Here is a 22,264-nt window from a genome sequence, read left to right on the forward strand (position 1 = left end):
TTTAAACTCAAATCTTGCTAAAGAACATAATAATTAAATTCTTAAGGGTTGTAATACAGGCTAGTACTATCATCAATGAAGCAGCAATTTTGGGGGAAAGAAGAGCCTTCAACTAGGACCAGATAAGAGCAGGAAATCTGAATATTGTGGGGAGTACATCCATCTGGTTCAACGGCCTATGTACAACAAGGATCCCCAACCTTCCTCAAAAGATGCTAATTGATTTGCTTTTGGAATCCCACCAGGAGTAGTTACATATGATAAACAATAGTCAATGTATAATGAGTCAAAATTTTTTATTAATAACAGGGTCATTAATTTATAACAGAATTTAAACTCAAATCTTGCTAAAGAACATAGTAATTAAATTCTTAAGGGTTGTAATACAGGCTAGTCCTATCATCAATGAAGCAGCAGTTTTTGGGGAAAGAAGAGCCTTCAACTAGGACCAGATAAGAGCAGGAAATCTGAATATTGTGGGGAGTACATCCATCTGGTTCAACGGCCTATGTACAACAGGGATCCCCCAACCTTCCCCAAAATATGCTAATTGATTTGCTTTTGGAATCCCACCACCTTTACAGGTTCAGCATACAGTCTTATAAAGGAAAGTAACCCAGGCATACACTTTGCTAGAAGGACAACTCTTGGGCCTAAATTCCTTGCACCTGGCACTACACCAACAATGCATCTACCCTTTCACCTTTAATGTTTTTCATGCACTTGTGCAACTTCATCCATCTTTGGGTTGGCGGTTCTATTCAAGCAACTAAATGAGAACCTCTTTGTGATCAACAATGGAACTAGATAGTATGCTTTGTTATCTCCTAAATAGGATATGTAATTTCTGTTGAGTACTAACAATTTTGTACAGTTGTAGAGATGTCATTGGTATACTATGTTAATTGTTATAAGTTAATTTAACTACTTTTGTCATTTAACTTTTTGGCTCCCAAGTCTTCCATGTTTGAGCCACCACAGTAGACTATAGTGCAGGGAACCTGAACTTTTCTTTCCCAATGCATATGCTAGGATCCATTTAAAGTAAATGATTTATGGAAACTATATTTGATAGTATACAGAAAAATGGTAACCCTCATATTCATTTCTCTCACTAACCTGGATTCACTACTCAAACACATTTACTGAGGTAATCTTTAGATTTTTGTAGAACAGAAAAATTCATGTGACAAAGATCCCAATTCTTTTTTACATTATAATGTGATTAGTGAGACAACAAGAAGCGCCCTAAAGGAACTTAAGCAATTGGATGGATTGGCACATAAAAGTAGAAAACTGCTCCAGTTCCCAAGGGCCAAGGCTACAGCCAATTGAAGAGGTGCCTATATATATTAGAAGCTACTATTCTATGTGATGGTTCACCATCTGGACTGTCCAGGTGTTGGGAAGGATGGAGTCCACTGCCGCATGGAAAACGAATATGTTTCTCATACTGTAATCAATTAGTGTGGATATTCATACATGCATGCACTATCATTTTGGGAAAAAGGAGCACTGCATCAAATTGTGTCTGAGGACACCAAAATGCAGCAAGAAAAAAGATGCCCCTTTTCCATAATAAAGAGACATATGTGGATGCAATCCAAAACAAAATAAATATTTCTTTTCGGAATGAATTGACAGATTACCAAGATTAGATCTTCATTCGTACCAAAATATTTGTGGGATTCATCTAGGAACTACAAGGAGATCCAAGTAGATTTCATACAAAAGGTAAAGCTCTTAAGTTAATATAGCATATGAAGAATTTCATAAACCAATAGTTAATTCTTAAGAGAAAAATAGACTTCAGCTTTGACAGAGCACCCAAACAAGTATCAGAAGGAATGACCATAGATATATATATATATATATATTTGAACTTATGACCTCTTAATTTTGAGGTGTTGGTCTTTGTCAACTGAACAACCCCTTTGTGATTTACCATAAAATAGTTTTTTTTTAATGAATAAATAATATATTAAAAAGAGAACTAGATGAAACAAAGAAGGGGGGGTAGAGGAGAGAGAGAGGGGGTAATCAAATGGTAGGTTGCTGATAGCTTACATGTAATGCCCCAAAATTTTTGGAACCTTAGAATCGATATCTCTTTTAAGTTATTTCCTAAGCTTGCTTAAATATTTAAAGTTAGGCTTCATTTAATGACTTAATGAGTTGGCCTAGTGTATAGTACTTTGATAATCTAGAGGTCCTAGGTGTGGGAGCCTAGAAGAGAGAAAATGAGGGAGGAAAAAAGAGATAACCGTGGGGAGACTAGGAGAGAGAGAGAAAGAGGCGAGGGAGTGGGGAGAAGAGAGAACCATGGGAATGTAGGAGAGAGAGGAAAAGAGAAGAGATAGAGATAGGAGGAAAAGAGACAGATGTGAGAGAGGAGAGATAGAGATCGAGGGGGAATAGGAGAAGGGGGAGTGTGGGTTATAAAAGAAAGGAAGAAACGAAGAAAGAAAGAAAGGGAGAGATAAAAAGGAGGATCATGGGATCGAGGAAGAGGAATTTTGTGCCTGCTTCACTATTTTTTCTGCTCACTTCAGGTAATGAAGCTTCCTTTTATCCTTAGTTTAAGTTGTTGGTTCTGTTCGTATCTTCTTTTGGGACCCAAATCAAATATTCAGTTAGACTTGTGACCCAATATTTAGGGTTTTTGCCTCAAGGATTAAAGTATCGGTATCGATCGCCGTATCGATTGGCTAAATTTAATATACATATCGGAGGGTATCATATCAGTATCGAAGATAAATTTAAACTCATTTTTCGGGACCCTAATTTTTTTTAGGGTTAGGGTTTTCTTGGGACCCATTAGGGTTTTTCTTGGGACCCAAACCGAGTGACCCAAATCTAATATTCTTTCATATCAAGGTCTAGGATTCATTTCATAGGGACCAAATATAATATTCTTTTTGGGACCTAATTAAACTAATCGGATTTTTTCTTGTTTCTTGAGACCCATTATGGACCTAAATCTTGGGCGAGATAGTAATTAATATAGGGTATTACTAATTTCAGATTGGGACCTCTTGGACGCTTGGGACTCAAAGGGGAGGTAAAACTTTTGCAAACAGAGGTAAGTGGAATTGTAGCAAGTGTACACCACAGTGTGTGTTATGTTTGACTTGTCTATATAAGATAACTATAATGGCTTGTAGAATGCTGTAACCTCATGATTGACATTATGTCCACTTATATGTAGGGATTGAGTTATATTCATATGTGGCTTGTGTTATGTGCTAGATATTAACTTATGTTGAAAGGGTTGTTGAGTTAACATGGATGTTGTTTTAAACATTCTTTGTAAAAATTTAATTGGTTTTTCTATTATTGTGACTAAAATGTGGTTTTGTGAGAATGTGAACCTTTGAAAGTGTGAGATGGCAAGTGGACTGCTTTGTACCAGGTCAAAGAGGGGTGTATACTTATACCCACTATGCACAGTGGTGTATACTTAGTCACGAAGTGGCATCTATGTGATTGTATGATTGTGTGATTTGTGGGGGCCGAGTTTCCCTCTCATTTCCCAGAATGTGATTGTGTGATCGTGTGATTTTTGGGAACCAAGTTTCCCTCTCATATCCCAGAATGTAGCAGCTCACTTCCTCTAATGCCGGCTAAATGTGAAAATGGGATTTTTGCAATTGGTTGTGTTTAAATATAAAGATAATTTTGAAAAGTAAAGGAAATCGTTTTTAATCATTGTATGTTGTTTGTTCTTTCTGTGTTGTTCTCTTATTGCATTCTATCTTACTGGGCTGTGAGCTCACTCCATTAAATATGACATTTCAGAGGAGTAGATTGGTGTACGAGATGCAATAAGTTCGAGGGCGATTTACAGTTTTCTATTAGTTTATTTTTTTTTACTTTAGTAGATGATTGTAGTAGGATGTTGCTTCATGTAAACTCTGATCGAGTGATTTTTTTGAATTTAAATTTTGGGAATGCACCATAGTTTGCCATCAGTAGGTATGATTTATGATATTTTATTTATGATTAGTTGTTTTATTTTGTTAACACTTGAATTTTTACGAGTTCTCATATGCCTGATTTTGGTGAATGTTTTGGATCATTTGATCATTGGCTGCGAGGGCTGTACCCTTACTTGTATCTAGGTTTGGGTCATGACATTACAAGTCATCTTCTAATTTTATATAGTATAAATTAATCATGAAGAAAGTGGATGAAACAGGTATTAGGGGAAAGAGTGGATATTAAACCTAGAGCTAACTGGATTTCTTATTTCAAACTCAACTATGTCTGCATCATAGCCACGTACTACAATAGGGACCTAAAAAGAAGAAAAATAAAAGGGTTGGGGTGGGGAGAATGGCTTATTAGTTCATCCTCTGATCATAACACTATGTTTGGTTAGCGTGAGAGAGGAAAATCAAACAAAAGACAGGAGATGCAATTATTTGGTTGCATAAGTGGGAGAAAACTTTGAGAAATGAGTAACTACTTTTTGGAAAGGTTATTAACCTCGGGTTTATGTCTCATTAAGTGGGATAGCAGAATAATAAAATTTAGAGGAAAATTGTCATACCAGAATTTTTCTCCCCCTCACACAAATGGGGAATGACCAACTACAAATTTTAAACAACAAGCTAAATCTCTTTTTTTTTTTTCTTTTTTTTTTCAGAGCAACAACTAGTGAAGGAAAATTTTCATTTTCATTTTTGCTTTCTTTTCTCCTTCTATTCCTACTAGTTCCTCCGAGAAAGCAACCCAATTCAACATATAATAAAAACAATATGACCTTAGACACCAAAGAGACATATGTTAAATAGATGGAGGATGATGCCATTCACATACAAAAGACAGCGTAAATAAGAATCCTACATATGATCTCAAAGGGATGGGATCTCCAAGAGGCAGAAATCAAGCACAATAGGGCAGATGTTGAAACAAGGCAAAAAACAAAGTAACTACTTTTTTGAGGAAGCAAACGGTGAATAATAGTTATCCTTACTCTGGTGAGATGATTTATTAATAGTGATTTGCAACTTATTTCTCTAATTAGAATTTAATTTAATTTCCAACTAAAAAAATCAATATGACACTTTCAAAATTTTCTACTAACATAAATAATGTAATTAAGGTGTGTTTTTTTACCTTGACCTTCCTATGTCCCTTCGCTGACCTTCTCATGTCCCTTCCCTGACCTTCCCATATCCCTTCCCCCTCCATCGGACTCTATTGGCTAAATCCCTCCTCCTCCCCCTCCCCTTTGCTGCCCTCTCTCTCCCTTATCCTATACACTCACCTCTCTCCTACCATCTCTTCCTCCCCTACCAAAACCTTCAAATCTATTGTCTCTCCTCATTCCCAGCCTTCTCGAGATGGCTTTCCCCTGCCCTTCGTCCCTTTGTGTTTGCTAGATTCAGAGATTGCTAAATAAAAAAATTGCCTCATCAAGCACTTTCAAGGGAGTAGACCTCCCTTCCCTATAGTGAAGTCCTCTATCTCCTGGCAATGAAGAGCCTCAAGCATGCTTTCGACGCTCCTCCATAACATGACATTTTTATTTCAACTTCTCGAATGAAGACGACAAGAAAAGAGACCCTGAAGGTGGCCCTTGGATTTTTGGCAAGAAATTATGCTGCGAAATCAAGTCCCATAGATACGACTAGGATTTGAGCCCCAATTGTGGGTTAGCGTATTGTTCATAGATGTATCCTAATTTCTAACCTAATAGCTAAGGTAAATTATTTTGGTTTGTTGTACCTTTGTGTGGAGTATTTTCTTATTGTTTTGTAGTGACACATTGATCTTTCCTAGGGTTAGATTGTTGAGACCTAGCCTTAAATTACAGTAATGTTGCATACATGCACAAAATCAATGGTAGGAAATCAAGTCTCAACTTATTATAGTGGAAAGTATGTCTTTCGAGCAAGCTCACGGAGTAGCAAAACACTTCATCCATCTGCTCTGTAACTCCAAACAGAAATCATTCCAATTAAATATGGGAAGAAAAAAAGCTACCCATTTGTGTTTGTCTACGCCTAGACACATCTGGGGCTGAAAGACCGTGTTGCTTCCGCATTGAAGATTCTCCTGCACGATGGAGTGTACTTGCGCCAGCAGGTTAGTGTTTTAATAGAATTAACAGATTTCAAATCTTTCTTCCAATGACAGCACCTGTAAGGGATTGCCACCACCTATTCCATAAGCGATCAATATTCTCCAGCGATAATCATAACCGAATGATTGTGCATACAAATTAAAAAAGAGAGAAGAAAAAAGCTACCTTACAGGGAATAAGAAAGATATGTGGATCATTAGTATACCTTTACTTCAATCAAGCAAGTGGAACTCCAAACTATAAATTTTTCTCATGAGGTTGAGGAAGGAACAATTACAACATTAAGATCCGCTTTCTTCATAATTTCTTTTATCAGCAATCTTTCCATCCTATCACTGCCTCAGATATACATGCCTCAACATCTATTTCCATATTTACCTGTAATATTAACAAGTAGCCACAGATAGTTAGAAAATGAATTTAACCAAAAAAATGAGAAAAAAGAAAAAAAGAAACCGGCTAACTGTCCATTGCACATGAGATTGACTTCTTGTTTTTCATTTTCCACCCTTTACGTTACTTTTTTGGTTTTCCTTTTACAACCCCTGTATTGAGATACATATTCAAGGTGGCATATAAAAAAGAAGAAAGTTGTACTTAGATTTGAAACGAGACCAATCCTAATGCAACAAAAATTATAAAATAACTGAGTATAAGCCGATGCAACTGGGTAATGCCAAAGAACCACGTCGTCAATATTACCAGTAAACTGAATATGAATAAGAGCCTTCACTTGCATAACAAAGTACAAATTGATAAATGCATAAGACTTACCACTTAAGCAGAGCTCCATCACCCACTGTATAACACCTGATTTTGGAATGATCTGACTTAATAGTGGTCCCCCTTGCTCAATTCCTCCAATAAAAATGTCTGAGCAGAAAGGGATTAAATAGATTCATGGAAATAATTTTGAAGTATACAATCATCCTGACTGGCAAAGTAAGCAAATTGAACCATGGTTGGTTTATGTTGAATAAAGTTTTGTATCATAATTCACCTATTATACTTATTGGGTCTCCCCCTTCCCAGAAAAAATAATAAAAAATCAGTTGCACCCTTGAGGACATGACACCTATTGTATTATTGTATTATTAGATTAGGTGCTATGTTAGGCCAATCCCAGCAATATGTAGGCACTCCGCTTCACCGATAGAGCTAGGGGCCAAAGGTCATGTTGATCTATATCCATTCTCTCTTCAAGTGTGAAGGGACTTCTCTTGGCCGGTCAGCATTTGACAAGGACACGCTTCCAGATGAAGGAGGTGAAGTGGCAATCGAAAAATAAATGGTTGGTTCCAGCACAAGCAACAAGCTGCGGGACGGGGATATGGCGATGGATGAGAAAGGCCTACGTAGGAAGGCAGTTGGAGAGAGCTCTCCAAACTGTGAAGCTATGTCGGGGGATGTGAGATTTAAACCAAACAATCTTATGCCAAGGAATAGAGGGACTAGGAGAGCGAATAAGATTCCAAGCGGAGGAAGGGGAGAATTTTAGGCAGAAGAGTCGAGAGAGAGCCAAATGGTAGAAATGGCATGGGAGGATAGAGGGGGAGACTAGGAGCCATTTTCTATGATTGAAGAGACTAAGGAGTCTCTGGCAAGACTCGAGGATTAGACTGCTATAGGGCCTACTTTAACAAAGAGGACCCCATCAGAAGAAATTTCTATATATTATTAGTTATAAAAATATATTTTATATATAAAATTCCATTCACATATATACAAACATACACAAATGCAAGAACACATAATAAACATCACTAGAGATTCTCATCTAATCTACTTGATTATAATCATTTTTAACTGTTTGAATATAGTTGTTACTTTTAAGTTCTATACAGGGTATTGATACACGTCTTTCATAACTAATCCAAATGGATTCTGCACTAATTCATAGGCCCAATGACTCTGATTTTTATGTGCAAACAGGCCAAAACCCAGCCATTCGAATTGGCACCTCGATTTGGAAGAAGTGAATTTTATTGCCATTAAATGAACAAGATGGACTTGTTTAGGCATTCTAAAAATCAAAATTAAATTGGAGACTCTTGGATTTTTCATCACACATACTCATTGCTTTCTTTGACGCTTTTCTAGTTTGATGTATAGTAAGTATTCTTTTGCATAACAAGGGAAGGATCAGAGTTCTCCCTTCCTTATTGCATCATGCAATTTTTGCAGCTAGGTAAGGATGGTTATTTGTATTGTCATTTACTTGGTTATTATTTTTTATCTTTCAAACTTGAGACAGATAGGGACAGGTTTTGGTTTCCATAGAACATAATCAGACTAGGTTTATGCAAACCTTGTATTGTTTCCCTATTCTTAATTATAAGACATTAACAAAGTTCAAAAATGAAGCAAAGAAGAAAGTGTATATGTTAAATGCAAACAAGATCCCAGAATAGGTATCACAAATAATGATAATGAAAGACTTTGCAAAATATGTGTTTGTGTGTGTTTTTGACTTTGTGTGCATGTGTCTGTGTGTGTGTGTGTGTGAGAGAGAGAGAGAGAGAGAGGCATCATGATTTGTAGACACACCTCTTTTTTGATTATAGGGTATCCTTGTCCATCCACTATATATGATATCATCATTATTATACCATATTCGGCATTGGAAATTTCAAAGGAAGTTTATATCTGTAGTAACTAGAAATGCCAAGGATAAAGTCATTACGGAACGCAAACAAATGATTTTTCTAAAAAATTCAAACTATGTAATAAGACACTTTTGATTAAGATTAAAAAGCAAACAATAAGCATAACCATCGTACATTATTGTTAAGCACTAACATTGTGATGTTACACCCAAGAAAAAAAAAACACCCTACAAACACTATGATGACACATACAGTTGAAGCAATATAACGGAGAGGAAAATATAAAAACAATTGTACAAGAGTGGGAAGGGGTGCCTACAAGCAATTTATACAAATATGTTCAAGGAAGATCCCTCTTTATGCACTTATTGGGTTCTCACATATAATTAGGTACTTCCTTAACACAATAATGTAGAATTGTACTAGAGTGGGAAGGGGTATCTGAAAGTGATTTATACGGGTACGTTTAAGTAAGATCCCTCTTTATGCACTTATTGGGTTCCCACGTATCATTTAGGTACTTCCTTTGCACAATAATGTAGGAGGATAAACTTCAAGTACTGCTCTTACAGCAAGAGGAACTGGAGATGCAAAAAAACATCTATACAAATTTCGATCACCACATTGAAAGACGATGACTAATATTATAGCTAATTTAGGAGTGGCACCGATTCATGACATGCTCTGAGAAAGTCATTTGAATTGGGACGACCATGTTCAATGGAGGCATTGGGATACTTCCAATAAAGAGGAGTGGTTGGATTTAGATTGAAGGATCTAAAAGAGCTAGTGGTAGGCCAAAAATGACCATAAGATAAGTAAAAAGGAAAGGCATGCACAATTTAGGATTTGAATCAAGTATTGCCTCGATAGAGTTGTTTGGAGGGCAAGGATCCATATAGTTGACTCCAATTAGATGGGATTTACTGAGGTGTAGTTGTGTTCATTTTTTTTTTTTTAATATTTTTACCCTCACACAGATCCATGCAACCAACCCCATGTAGTTGGGAGAAGGTTGAGTTGATGTTGTTTGTTCTTGTTGATAGTAAAGACAACATCATCTCCTCACTATGATGTAGACGTTGTCCATGATACTCTAAAGTTGGCTCACATTACTCAAACTTTGTAGTCCAATTAATTTTTATATGAAACTGTTAATTAGAGTAATTGAAGGTTAGTGTGAGACATTTATGCCATCTATATGGATATATTCCACTTGCGAATGAGAACTTCCAGGATTTTCTTCTTGTATAGCTTGCATGGATTTATTTCCCAGAACTTATAAGAATATAGTGCGGCCTAGCCGACAGTTGTACTGGCTGAAATACTTGTTGTGCAAAGGCTTTTTGTAGACAAGGAGATTATTTAGGGAAGAAAAAACTATCTTGTGTGGACTGTTTGAGATCTTTATTGTTTCTATTTATAATTAAATTACATATTAGTTAGGAGTATTATTCTCTCTCTTTATTTCCTCAGTAAATAGTTAATCTCCAAGAAGTGTCAAATGGATAAATCTTGCTTTTTAGTTTCCTGTTTTATAATTCTCAATGATTATTAAAACAAGAAGGAGGAGAGGCCAGCCCTTCAATGGAGTATAAAAAAAAATTGTTATGAGATGGCCCAAGTGAAAGATTGGGACAAACGATCCCAACCTATGGTCTTCTATCCTCATACTCCCATTTCCATGAGTTCTCTTTCGTTACTCATTCTTACAAAAACAACACCTGCAAGGTATTGCCACCACCTATTCCACAAGCGATCAATATTCTATAGCGATAATTATTTTCCAAATGACTGTGCATACAAATATAAACACAAAAATAAAAAAGATACCTCACAGGGAATACAGATGAAACATTGATGATTAGTGAACCACAAATTCAATGATGAAAAGTGGACGATTTGTAAACTTGTACTTCAATGAAGCAAATTATTAAGTAGATCTCCAAAGGAGAAATATTTCTAATGAGGTTGAAGAAGGAACAAATTAAAAGATCAAGATCCTTTTTCTCCATAATTTCAATATCAGCATTCTGTCCATCATATTGTCACCTCAGATTTGCCACAACAACTATTTCTATATTTTCCTGCAATATTAACAAGTATGCTTTGGGTTTTCTGGAAAATGAATTTAACTAACAAATGGGAAGAGAAAAAAAAATAAAAAAACCTGACTAACAGTCCATTGTAAGTGAGACTGATTTCTTGCTTCTCATTTTCCTACCTTTACATCAGTTTTCTGGTTTTGTTTTTATAACCCCTATATTGAAATATATCTTCGTGGCAACATAGAAATAAGGACACTTTTACTTAGAATTGAAAGTAGACCCATCCTGATGCAACAAAAATTATAAAATAACTGAGTATATGCCTACACAACTGGCTACTGACAAAGAAACAAGTCATCAACACTACTAGTAGACTGAACATGAATAAGAGCCTTCACCTGCATAACAAAGTACAGATGATAAATCCAAAAAGACTACCACTAAAGCAGAGCTCCACCACTCTCCTTATAGCAACATGCAAGCAGCCTAATTCAAGCCTAGGAAAAGATTTTAGTGTTGAAGGCCAGGCTAAGCTTACATGCAGTTAAAAAGTGGTAAGTTCATCAACATGATTGATAGCAAATGGCATGTTTTAACAGAAATACCAGATATAAGATAAGAGAAACAAAGTTGTATGAAAACCCCATTCTTTTGACTCTCAAAAGCATTAGTAACCAATATGTAAGTGGTCTGTGAATATGCCCAAAACAAAACAAGGAGAAGGGGGAGGGGGACTAAATTTCCTGTTTATTTTTTTACTTTTTAAGAAAAGTGAGGTTTGAGGACAAGGAGAGTTACATATGATAAATAATAGTCAATGTATAACGAGTCAAACTTTTAGATTACTAACAGGGTCATTGATTTATAACAGAATTTAAACTCAAATATTGCTAAAGAACATATTATCAAATTCTTAAGGCTAGTCCTATCATCAATAACGTAGTGGTTTTTGGGGAAAGAAGAGCCTTCAACTAGGACTAGATAAGAGCAGGTAAACTGGATATTGTGGTCGGTACATTCATCTGGTTCAATGGCCCACATACAACAGGGATCCCCAACCTTCCCCCAAAAACTGCTAATTGATTTGCTTTTGGAATCTAATCCCACCACCTTTACAGGTTCAGCATATAGCCATATAAAGGAAAGCAACACAGGCATGCACTTTGCAAAAAGCACAACTTTGGGGCCTCAATGCCTTGGACACCATAGAGACATATGTTAAAGAGATGGAGGATGATGCCATTCACATACAAAAGAGTGGAAATAAGAATCCAACATATGATCTCAAAGGGATGGTATCTCCAAATGGTGGAACTAACACAAAAGGACAAATGTGGAAATAAGACCAAAAACAAAGTAACTACTTTTTTGAGGAAACAAAGGCAACTAATATTTATCCATATTTTGTAAGTAGCAAGTTGCAACATCAACATATTAATTAATCTTGATGTTGCAACAAATTGTTAATAATAATAAAAAAGAGCAACCAAATGCACAAGGCTCCTGCTATTGCATCATCTAGGAGTGGCAAGTGAAAACGGATTACTCAAATTGAAAACTATTCCCATAATTTTGTAAGTAGACAATTGCAACATCAATTGATTAATTAACCTTTACTAGTAGATATACTCACATGTATCTCCTAGTGAGAAGCGGGAAATTAAAATATACAATGAGGTATCAGCCGACCATATGATTTAACCAAATAGAAGCAGATTAGCAGGATGTAAGCAATCAGGATTCCAAAATATTACAATGATGAGATGAGCTTATATCATTTAATTTGAGTTTAATGAAACAGTCCAAAATAAACCCATGCACAGTATGTTTACTTTTCATATCCAACAGAGTTTAGTCAAAACAAGAAACAAAAGATACATTGTACAGTGTAATATTTTGTAAGATATGAAGAATTGAAGTAATAATAGAGGGCTAAAACAAAAGCAGCATTCATGTAAGGTGTTTGAGAAAAATAACTATGAACATTATTTTTTGTTGGGTGCGTGTGGTAGGTAGTGAAACATTACTAATGTTAAATGGAGTAATAGCTTGTAACTAAGAATGGCCAGTCAAAGAAATCAACGTTGTATGTAACATATATACAAGGTTTCACCTTTGCACGTGAACAAACCACTATCTAAGGAGTTCTTCAGGCAAGCTCATAGAAATATAAAAGGGTAAGATATGATAATAATATATATACACAATGGCAAACCTAATGTTATCTAAAGTCTGAACACATATCAAACAACCAATTAATGAAATCCCGTTACCTCATTTTCACATTGAATTGCCCTTTATAATCTGGTTTTGGTGTATACTCCAAATTTTCAATGTCCTCCCCCACACACTGAAAAAAATGTGGCATTCTTGATTAGTTCATTAAGATTTAAGGGCCAAACAATTCAAGTAATAATCATAAAATCATAATACGGAATTACAAAACTAACTGTATGAATGTTTCTATCAACCACTTTGATAAATACTATGGCACATCGCTGATTTGTTACCTGTGCCAGCAACCCCAATGATCCACAACATCTTCAAAAAATTGACCAAGACAAATATCACTAAGTCACATATATCATGAGATATTAAAAAATTGGTCTTGCTATGTTATGTTAGGAAACATAAATATGGATATGACTTAATAAAGGTAGCTGACTAAAAATACTAAATAAAATTGGTTGTGCTATGTTTCCAGGCAAGGGCATCCTCTGCCAATCAGAAGAGAACCCCATTGGACAATGTGAAATAAAGAGGTCAAAATGTGACATATTCAAAACCCAAACAAATTGAAAATGAAAAGAAAAAAATATTTTTCTTAGCACAGATTAAAAAACATTTTTATCAATAAAAAATATTTATAAGAACAATATGAAAAGAAAGATTTGTAACTCCACACAGCTCTAGAAAATCAGAGAACCTCAAAGAAAACACAAGTAAGAAGAACACTGATAGATCAGAGAACCTCTCTCTCTCTCACTCACTCTCTCTCTCTCTCTCTCTCTCTCTCTCTCTCTCTCTCTCGGCTGAATAATTTGAGGCAAATAAAAAAGGTTAACAACATATGGGTCGCTCATTATAATTCCATTATAAACTGTTCTACCTTCCAAGAATAGCTAGTAAAAGAAATCACCATTGTATGTGACATAAATACCAAGTTTCACCTCTTGCACATGAACAAACCACCGTCTGAGTACCATTTCCTGCTGGCTCATAGAAATATGAAAGGGGCGTGTGGTAGGCAAAGAAACATAACTAAGGCTTACGCTATGATTTGCCAAGACTGTAGAATTGTTTTGGGTTTTTGTGACTTCAGGGGTGTGTGACTATGTGTGTGTGTGTGTGTGTGTGTAAGAGAGAGAGAGAGAGAGATACTAAAAACACTGAACTCAAATAGGTGATTCGTAATAGACCGACATATCTCTGTCGCACTTCTCTTTTTCTCTGACTAACTGCTTAACTTTCATCCCTTTCATGTTCTTGTAATAGAGTTCATTAAGCATGCTTGTTCTTTCCTCAATCTATGGTTGCAGAGAAATAAAAGGGTTTGCAGACTGTTTTAGCAACTGAACACAGGCATGCTTAATGAAATCCAATGCTGCATCCCATTTATGTATTTTATAACCAGAGCAAGAACAGCGCAGACATGCTTAATGAACTCCAACTCTGCATCCCCCTTATGTATTTGAGAACCAGCAATATGAGGGATCCGTGAGATGTATGGTCATTCTCAGTTTTGTCAAGTCCCCTGACATTGAGGATGATGTACCAAAAAATCCTAAGAAGCTTTAATGTGAAGTAAGAACTGATCTGTTGCAAATGAAAGATGATATAAATCTATTGCAAGACATGGAGTTCAAGAACAAGCATAAATAATGGAAATCTTTATAGACAACTTTGTTAAAACCTGCTCTTTAAGGAATTCTGTCACACATAATTCAAGAGTCTCAGCAGCTACAATGGTGATTGATGGAGTGCATTAGTTTCCATTCATCGAAGATGCACTATTTTCAGTTAGTTTTGTGCAAACTTTCATGGCTTGTACATAAATTCAGAGACAATCAAGCAAAATGATCCTTCCTAGCAGGAGAGAAGATAGTTGAAACAATTAGAACTTAGTGGAAGAATACCATTGTTGATACATAATAGCTAGTAGGAAATTACTGCTATCAATGAAACCATGATCTGCCAGAATCCAAGAAACTAGTAAACTGATAATTTATAATAGAAGTATGCCGACAGGCAGACCTACCTGGGTCTCCTTTGGTAAGTATTCAATAATAATTTCCACTTGACATTCATCCTCTTTAGCTTCATTAGGTGGATTAGAAATATTAATAGAATTTCCACCATGGGATTTGGCCTGCCACATAATAAGAAGCTAGAAGGCTAATATTCAGAACATAAACAAACTCTCCAGTATGTCTTGACTGCATAAGGTACTGTGAAAATGCATTATTGGGCTTATCTGCCATTATGTAAATTCACCTAAGCCCAAGTAAAAATTTCTGTTACATTACACTATCTATCATATTTCAACTTGAATCTGATCAATTCTTGAGTCAATTCCCAAATCCAAAAGCTGATCCCATTTTCTCCTACAAATAGCTTAGAATTGGTTGGATCGGACCGATTCGAACCTGATTCCTTTTTTAAAACCCTGATGGGAGGGAGGAAGTAGAGGCCTAGAGGGACTCCCTTTCAATAGTCATGTCGGTTTCCAATCCCTATCTTATTGAAAAAACCATTCAAATGATACGCTGGGACTTGCACATCTCCCTCTGTAATTCGAATCCGGAAGAGAGAAGAACGGTTCTTTCTTATTTTTCCCTCTCGATCGCATTATAAGGGCAGAGAAATTGATTCAAGTAATAATTGCTGTTATGTTACCTTACCATTTAAAAGGCAGAAACAATCAGCTCTAACTAACCAGTATTCTGTTTTAGCAATGTTTTCTTTTTCCAACCCTTTTCTTGGTTATTTTTTTATATTTTTTTCTTGTCCTCTATTTTTCAAAAAATGTTTTTTTGATATCTGAAATGTCCTATGTAGAAAGTAGAAACAGTAGAAAAAAAAATATTTCTAAGGTTGTTCCATAACTTCTAATAATCTAAATATTCAATTAACGAAATTCAGGACTTCCATGTCAAAATCTTAAAGATCTCAACAAAGGCCTTATGGAAAAAAATACTGTCATCCACCAGCCAATTTTGGGTTTTTTGAAGCTTGAAAGTTGTTTTTTGCAGCAGTAATTGCAATCAAAAGAACTAAATTCTAGCCCAACAGACCTGTAACAGTAATTTCTCTACAAGAAGATACATACCTTCCCGACTGAGGGCCATCCCTTATTCCATGGATGTCCACACTGATTTCATATTGAACTTTGTTAACAGATCCCAATGTGTCCATGCAAGCCTTAATTTTGCATACAAAATATAAGTTATATGAACTATATCAGAATAACTCTTTCGAAACATATAAATAGAATGGTAAAGTATGACAAATCTGTCTACAGAAACAATGCTGCTTACTGACTATCTCCATTATCCATTTTCCCTACAAGACCCCAGTCAAAATTTTTAAAGTTCTCCTGCAAGCTCCATTCTCATCTGCAGATGCAATGACATAGGTGATGCTGGAACACCAGGTCTTAGCCACCGAAATACCAGCCAATTTTTCAAACTCAGAGACAGTTTCCTGTGGTTCCAATTGTTAATATTTTTCTTAAGGATTTGTCAGTGTCCCAACCAAGGTCTACTCAATTTATTTTGAATTATCTTCTCTGCAACAACAAAGGTTGAGCAACAAAGAATACATTTGTTAGAAGATCCAGAATGCTTTCATTGCTGGCTAACCATGTTTAACTGGTACTTTGGTTTTACAGGCATGGGATTCTATGTACATTTCAACCAGATAACATCTTGTAAGCTAATACTTAATTTCAGGCATGCTTCAAGATTATACCTGAAAAAACAAATGTAGAAAAAAAAATACAAGCAGAATATCCAAGCACAACCACCCTTTTGGAATAGACCTCTTTCTACTTTTCTCTTGAGGTCCAGAAGTTTCACAAGGCAATTTAGAAGTATGAAGAAGAGGGCATAGAATCACAAAGTTCTCCGCTTGAAGGAAATACGCACCTTTCAATCCTTACTGATCTACAAGTATCAGTACAATACCATTTTTTAAAATAAATACAAGTCTGTAGTTTATCAAGCAAACTGAACTTACATCATCCCATCGACATTGTGGAACTAACTTTGCAAAAGCTCATAACACCCAAGAGCAGCACCTTTGATCCCACAACAACTGCATGTAGTCCTTCTACTTCTTTCTAATTCAGTTTCAAGGTTGACAACGGTATCATCATCTTCAAAACACACATTCGGTGCCCTATAATTAAATTTTGAAGAGACTATACATTTTGAAATGAAGTTGAATGAAAACTCTGGAAATTGTTGCTAAAACCATTCCCCCAGCCCTAAAATAAAATTTCTCAAAATACTCTCATAAGGTAGACCACATTGTGGCAGTTTTAATTCCTAACCTAGATAAAAATAACTTGACTCTATTAATGTTGCAGCTTTAGAAATGGACCAGCCAATTAAACCAGTTGGAACATTAACAAGATAACATCACATTCCGATCCGAACTAGATAACATCACATTCTGATCCGAAACAAAATCAAATTTGACCCTATAGCCAAACAATAGGTGGAAAAAACTGGATAGATTTTAGAAAGAGGTCCAAACGAACTATTTAAACCAGCAATTTTTCCAAGTTTTTGGCTTGCTGGATAAAAATAAAAGGGTTAGACCGGTTTCTCCAAAACTTGCCATTTTGACAGTTCAGTGGCCATCTGGCGTTCAAAACTATGACAAATATACAATTCAATTCAACCAAGTCAAAATTAAGACATTTGCTTGCCACCCTGTCACATAATGGAAATGATGCACATCCAACACTGCAGCTGCAGAAACCACATCACCATGAAAAAGAATGAGCCCGTAAATGTAAGCCCTGGGTACAAAATACGGACATGTACCTACCCCCAGACATAGGGTTAACATGCTCACAGTACTCATTTTATAATTTCAGCACTTTCTTGTATAAGCCCCATCTCAGTACTTGGGTTCCCAGCTCTGGGATGGAAATCTCATTCTTATAAGGTCTGGTACGCATTAGTGGGTTATCACAGAGATGATTGCAGGCCTCATAAACTGTCCCAAAGGTATGGACAGCAGCCCACAACATCACCCAGTACTGCAGTTGGGTTTCCAGCTTAGGGAATTGATCTCCTAAGTGAACAGCCCTAAACCCAAATACATTTAGCTGTAGGGACAGGTCCTATCACCTCTACGCTATCCAAATTGCATGGACAACATGGGTATCAAGACCCAACAGCCTTGTACAATATAGGCTTGCCTAATTCTCAGGCAAGGAACCCAGTTTCAAGTCTCGGGTTGCCAACTGTACACCTATAGCTCTCAATTTAGCTGTAGGGGCCTACAGGGATCACATGAGACCTGTACACTGCCAATTTATTATATGTACAGCATGGACTCATGCCCAATTTCAGTCTCTGTAATTAATTTTACACAACTCCCAGGCCTACAGGTAAAAACCTCAAAGGCTGGGTTTCCTAGCCTACCAATTCAGCCCAATTTCGGCTTAAATAGGTTACATGAACCTTATTTAGTTTAATTGCAACCTAGTTTAACTCCTATTAATTATGCTTCCATGAAATACACAGTCCCTGTGACTGAGTTTCAGCTAATTCCCAGGCATGCAGCCAAGGTTCCCAGTTCTGGGTGTCTGCAAGCTTGGGAAACCTAGCTGAAATTTAATTTCATACAGGTAACCTACAGTACAGAATGTAAGGAGATAAAATTTTACCTTAATTTTGCAGATATAGCAGTAGGGAGGTTCCAACAGCAATTCCCATGCTTGGACAGCCGTCCAGCTCTCTGATTTTGCTTGTTTGCAGCCCTGAGCTTCATGGACAGCAGTAGGTAGCAGCAGCAGTCCTTGGACAGAAATAGTACCATCATCAGGTAGCAGCCCCGCCAACACCCACAGCATTTGATCACCAATTTCTCTTCCCCTCCAACCAAATAGACCCAAAATGGAAGGAAAGTAAAGAATGAGGAAATCTAATGCTTCTAAAGTACTAAAATGGGCAGCTATGTCAACTGCTTGACAAGATAAAATTTCCAGTGCCAATCTTTGGGTGTTTTATTACTCAACGTGCAGGTCATATTGGACAGGCACAACTTAACACCGTATTCCGATCCAACCTGGTTACCTCTCCTTGTCGGATTCCTTGGAGTGGCACATTACTGCAGATGTCGGCTTACAGATACCACTCTTTCTTCCTAATACATGAAAAACATCAATACTTCCTCATTTGTTCTTTTGGAACTAACGGCCGATATCGCCATAGAATTCCACACTTGTGAATTATAAAATAACTGACATGACTCAGGTTTACTACCAGGCACGGGTTATGATCTTTACTGTAATAATCAGCACATGATGTTACTAGATAGACTTGGTGATATTCCAACGTACAACATATTAGCTTGTCAGTTATAGTATCTGCTATGGGATTGGAATTTACACCTCATACACGGAAGTCTTAGCACATATTTGTAATTCCGTAGCTGTTATCATTGCAACCATATCGACTTGGTTCAACCAACGAGCCGAAGGACCAAACAAATGGTTTTTCTACAAAATTCAAACTATGTAATAAGACATATTTGATAAAGAATAAAAAGTAAACAATAAGCATAACCATGATTACATTGCTGTTAAGCATGGCTGCAGTAAAAATTCATTGATGGCACCTATTGTGGACAAGTTAATACTATTAGCTCCACACATTGAGAAATGCATTTTCAAACTAACATTGTGATATGTTACACCCAAGGAAAATAAAAACTTACAAACACTATGATCATACATGCAATTTAAGCAATATAACAGAGAGGAAAATATAAAAACAATGCTACAAAAGTGGGAAGCGGTATCTACAAGAAATTTATACAGATATGTTTAAGTAAGATCCCTCTTTATGCACTTACTGGGTTCTTATATATAATTTAGGTACTTCCTTAACACAATAATATAGAATTGTACAAGAGTGGGAAGGGGTATCTACAAGCGATTTATACAAGTAGGTTTAAGTAAGATCCCTCTTTATGCACTTATTGGGTTCTCTCACATATCATTTAGGTACTTCCTTAACACAATAATGTAAGGGGAGAAACTTCAAACGCTACTTTTATAGCAAGAGAAACTGGAGATGCGAAAACATCTATACGAATTTTGATCACCACATTAAAAGACAACGACTATGTTAGAGCTAATTTAGGAGTGGCACCGATTCATGACATGCTCTGAGAAAGTCATTTGAGTTGGAACAACCATGTTCAACAAAGGCCTTGGGATGCTTCCAGTAAGGCGGAGTGGTTCCATTTCGATTAAAGGATCTAGAAGAGCTAGTGGTAGGCCAAAATGACCATGGGAAAAGTAATGAGGAAAGACATGCATGGTTTAGGTCTTGAATCGATTATTACTTTAAATAGAGCTGTTTAGAAGGTAAGGATCCATGTAGCCGACTCCATTTAGATGGGATTCGCTGAGGTGTAGCTGTGTTCTTTTTTTTTTTTTTTTTTTTTTTTTTTTTAAATATTTTTACTCTCTCATGGATCCATTCAGCCAACCCCATCTAGTTGGGAGAAGGTTGAGTTGATGTTGTTTGTTGTTGTTGATTGAAAAGACAGCATCATCTCCTCACTATGATGTAGATTCAGTCCATCATTGGTAAGTCCATAATTGGAACTCTAAAGTTGGCTCACATTTAGTTCAACTTTGCAGTCCAATTAATTCCTATTTATGTCATCTGTATGGGTATATTCCACCTGCGAATGTGAACTTCCAGAATTTTCTTTTTGTACAGCTTGCGTCGATTTATTTCCCAGAATTTATAACAATCTAGTGGGGCCCAACAGACAGCTGTATTGGCTGAAATACTTCTTGTGGCAAAGGCTTCTTGTAGATAAGGAGATAATTTAGGGAAGCTTAAAAGTTTGGAATTAAAGCTTGGGGCCAAAAGAAAAGCTGCCTTGCGTGGACTGTACCCTTACCTGTATCTAGGTTTGGGTCATGGCATTACAAGTCATCTTTTGATTTTATATAGCATGAATTAGTCAAGGAGAAAGTGGATGAAACAGGTATTGGGGGAAAGAGTGGATATTAAACCTAGAGCTAGCTGGATTTTTTATTTCAAACTCGACTCTGTCTGCATCTTAGCCACATACTACAATAGGGACCTAAAAAGAAGAAAAATAAAAGGGTTGGGGGTGGGGACAAAGGCTTGTTAGTTCATCCTCTGATCATAAAGCTATGTTTTGTTAGCGTGAGAGAGGAAAATCAAACAAAAGATAGGAGATGCAATTTTTTGGTTGCTTAAGTGGGAGAAAACTTTGGGAAATGAGTAACTACTTTTTGGAAAGGTTATTATCCTCGGGTTATGTCTCATTAAGTGGGATAGCACAGAAAAATAAAATTTAGAGAAAAAAATTTTATAACAGAATTTTTCTCCCCCTCACACAAATAGGGAATGACCAACTATAAATTTTGTACAACAAGCTTCAATCTCTTATTATTTTTTTTTTTCAGAGCAACAACTGGTGAAGGAAAATTTTCATTTTCTTTTTCGCTTTCCCTTCTCCTTCTATTCCTACTAGTTCCTCCGAGAAAGCAACCTAATACAACATATAATAAAAACAATATGACCTTAGACACCAAAGAGACATATGTTAAATAGATGGAGGATGATGCCATTCACATACAAAAAGACAGTGGAAATAAGAATCCTACATATGATCTCAAAGGGATGGGATCTCCAAGAGGCGGAACTCAAGCACAATAGGACAAATGTGGAAACAAGGCCAAAAACTACTTTTTTGAGGAAGCAAAAGGTGAATAATAGTTATCCTTATGATGGTGAGATGATTTATTAATAGTGATTTGCAACTTATTTCTCTTATTAGAATTTAATTTAATTTCCAACTAAGAAAATCAATATGATACTTTCAAAATTTTCTACTAACTAAAATGACTTAATTAAGGTGTGTTTTTTACCTCGACCTTCCCATGTCCCTTCCCTGACCTTCTCATGTCCCTTCCCTGACCTTCCCATATCCCTTCCCCCTCCATCGGATTCTACTAGATGTTCTCTCCTCCTCCCCACCCCTTTGCCACCCCCCTCTCTCCCTTATCCTATACACTCCCCTCTCTCTCCTACCACCTCTTCCTCCCTTACTAAAACCTACAAATCTATTGTCTCTCCTCATTCCCATCCTTCTCGAGATGGCTTTCACCTGCCCTTCTTCCCTCACCCTCGTCTCATCAATGAGTTGCTGGTGGGCTTATGCCCTTTGGGTTTGCTAGAATCAGAGATTGCTAAATGGAAAAACTGCCTCGTCGGGCACTTTCAAGGGAG

General features: G+C 36.4%; 2 long non-coding RNA genes across 3 annotated transcripts; both read right to left on the reverse strand.

Annotated features, from left to right (window-relative positions):
* Window positions 1-5,848: 5,848 nt before the first annotated feature.
* On the reverse strand, window positions 5,849-8,520 carry LOC122077743. Its single transcript, XR_006139947.1, has 2 exons — window positions 6,297-8,520; window positions 5,849-6,147 (listed from the first exon to the last, which is right to left on the reverse strand). It is a non-coding gene; the product is annotated as an uncharacterized LOC122077743 (long non-coding RNA).
* Window positions 8,521-10,322: 1,802 nt separating this feature from the next.
* On the reverse strand, window positions 10,323-21,978 carry LOC122080350. 2 transcript variants are annotated; one of them, XR_006140680.1, is made up of 3 exons: window positions 18,649-21,978; window positions 14,659-17,722; window positions 10,323-14,561 (listed from the first exon to the last, which is right to left on the reverse strand). It is a non-coding gene; the product is annotated as an uncharacterized LOC122080350 (long non-coding RNA). The 2 variants fall into 2 exon arrangements; XR_006140681.1 differs by having other exon boundaries at window positions 10,323-14,831; window positions 16,075-17,722; window positions 18,649-21,976.
* Between the last annotated feature and the right edge of the window lie 286 nt (window positions 21,979-22,264).

This window comes from Macadamia integrifolia, chromosome 5, assembly GCF_013358625.1.
Source record: "Macadamia integrifolia cultivar HAES 741 chromosome 5, SCU_Mint_v3, whole genome shotgun sequence".
Taxonomy (NCBI): Eukaryota; Viridiplantae; Streptophyta; class Magnoliopsida; order Proteales; family Proteaceae; genus Macadamia; species Macadamia integrifolia.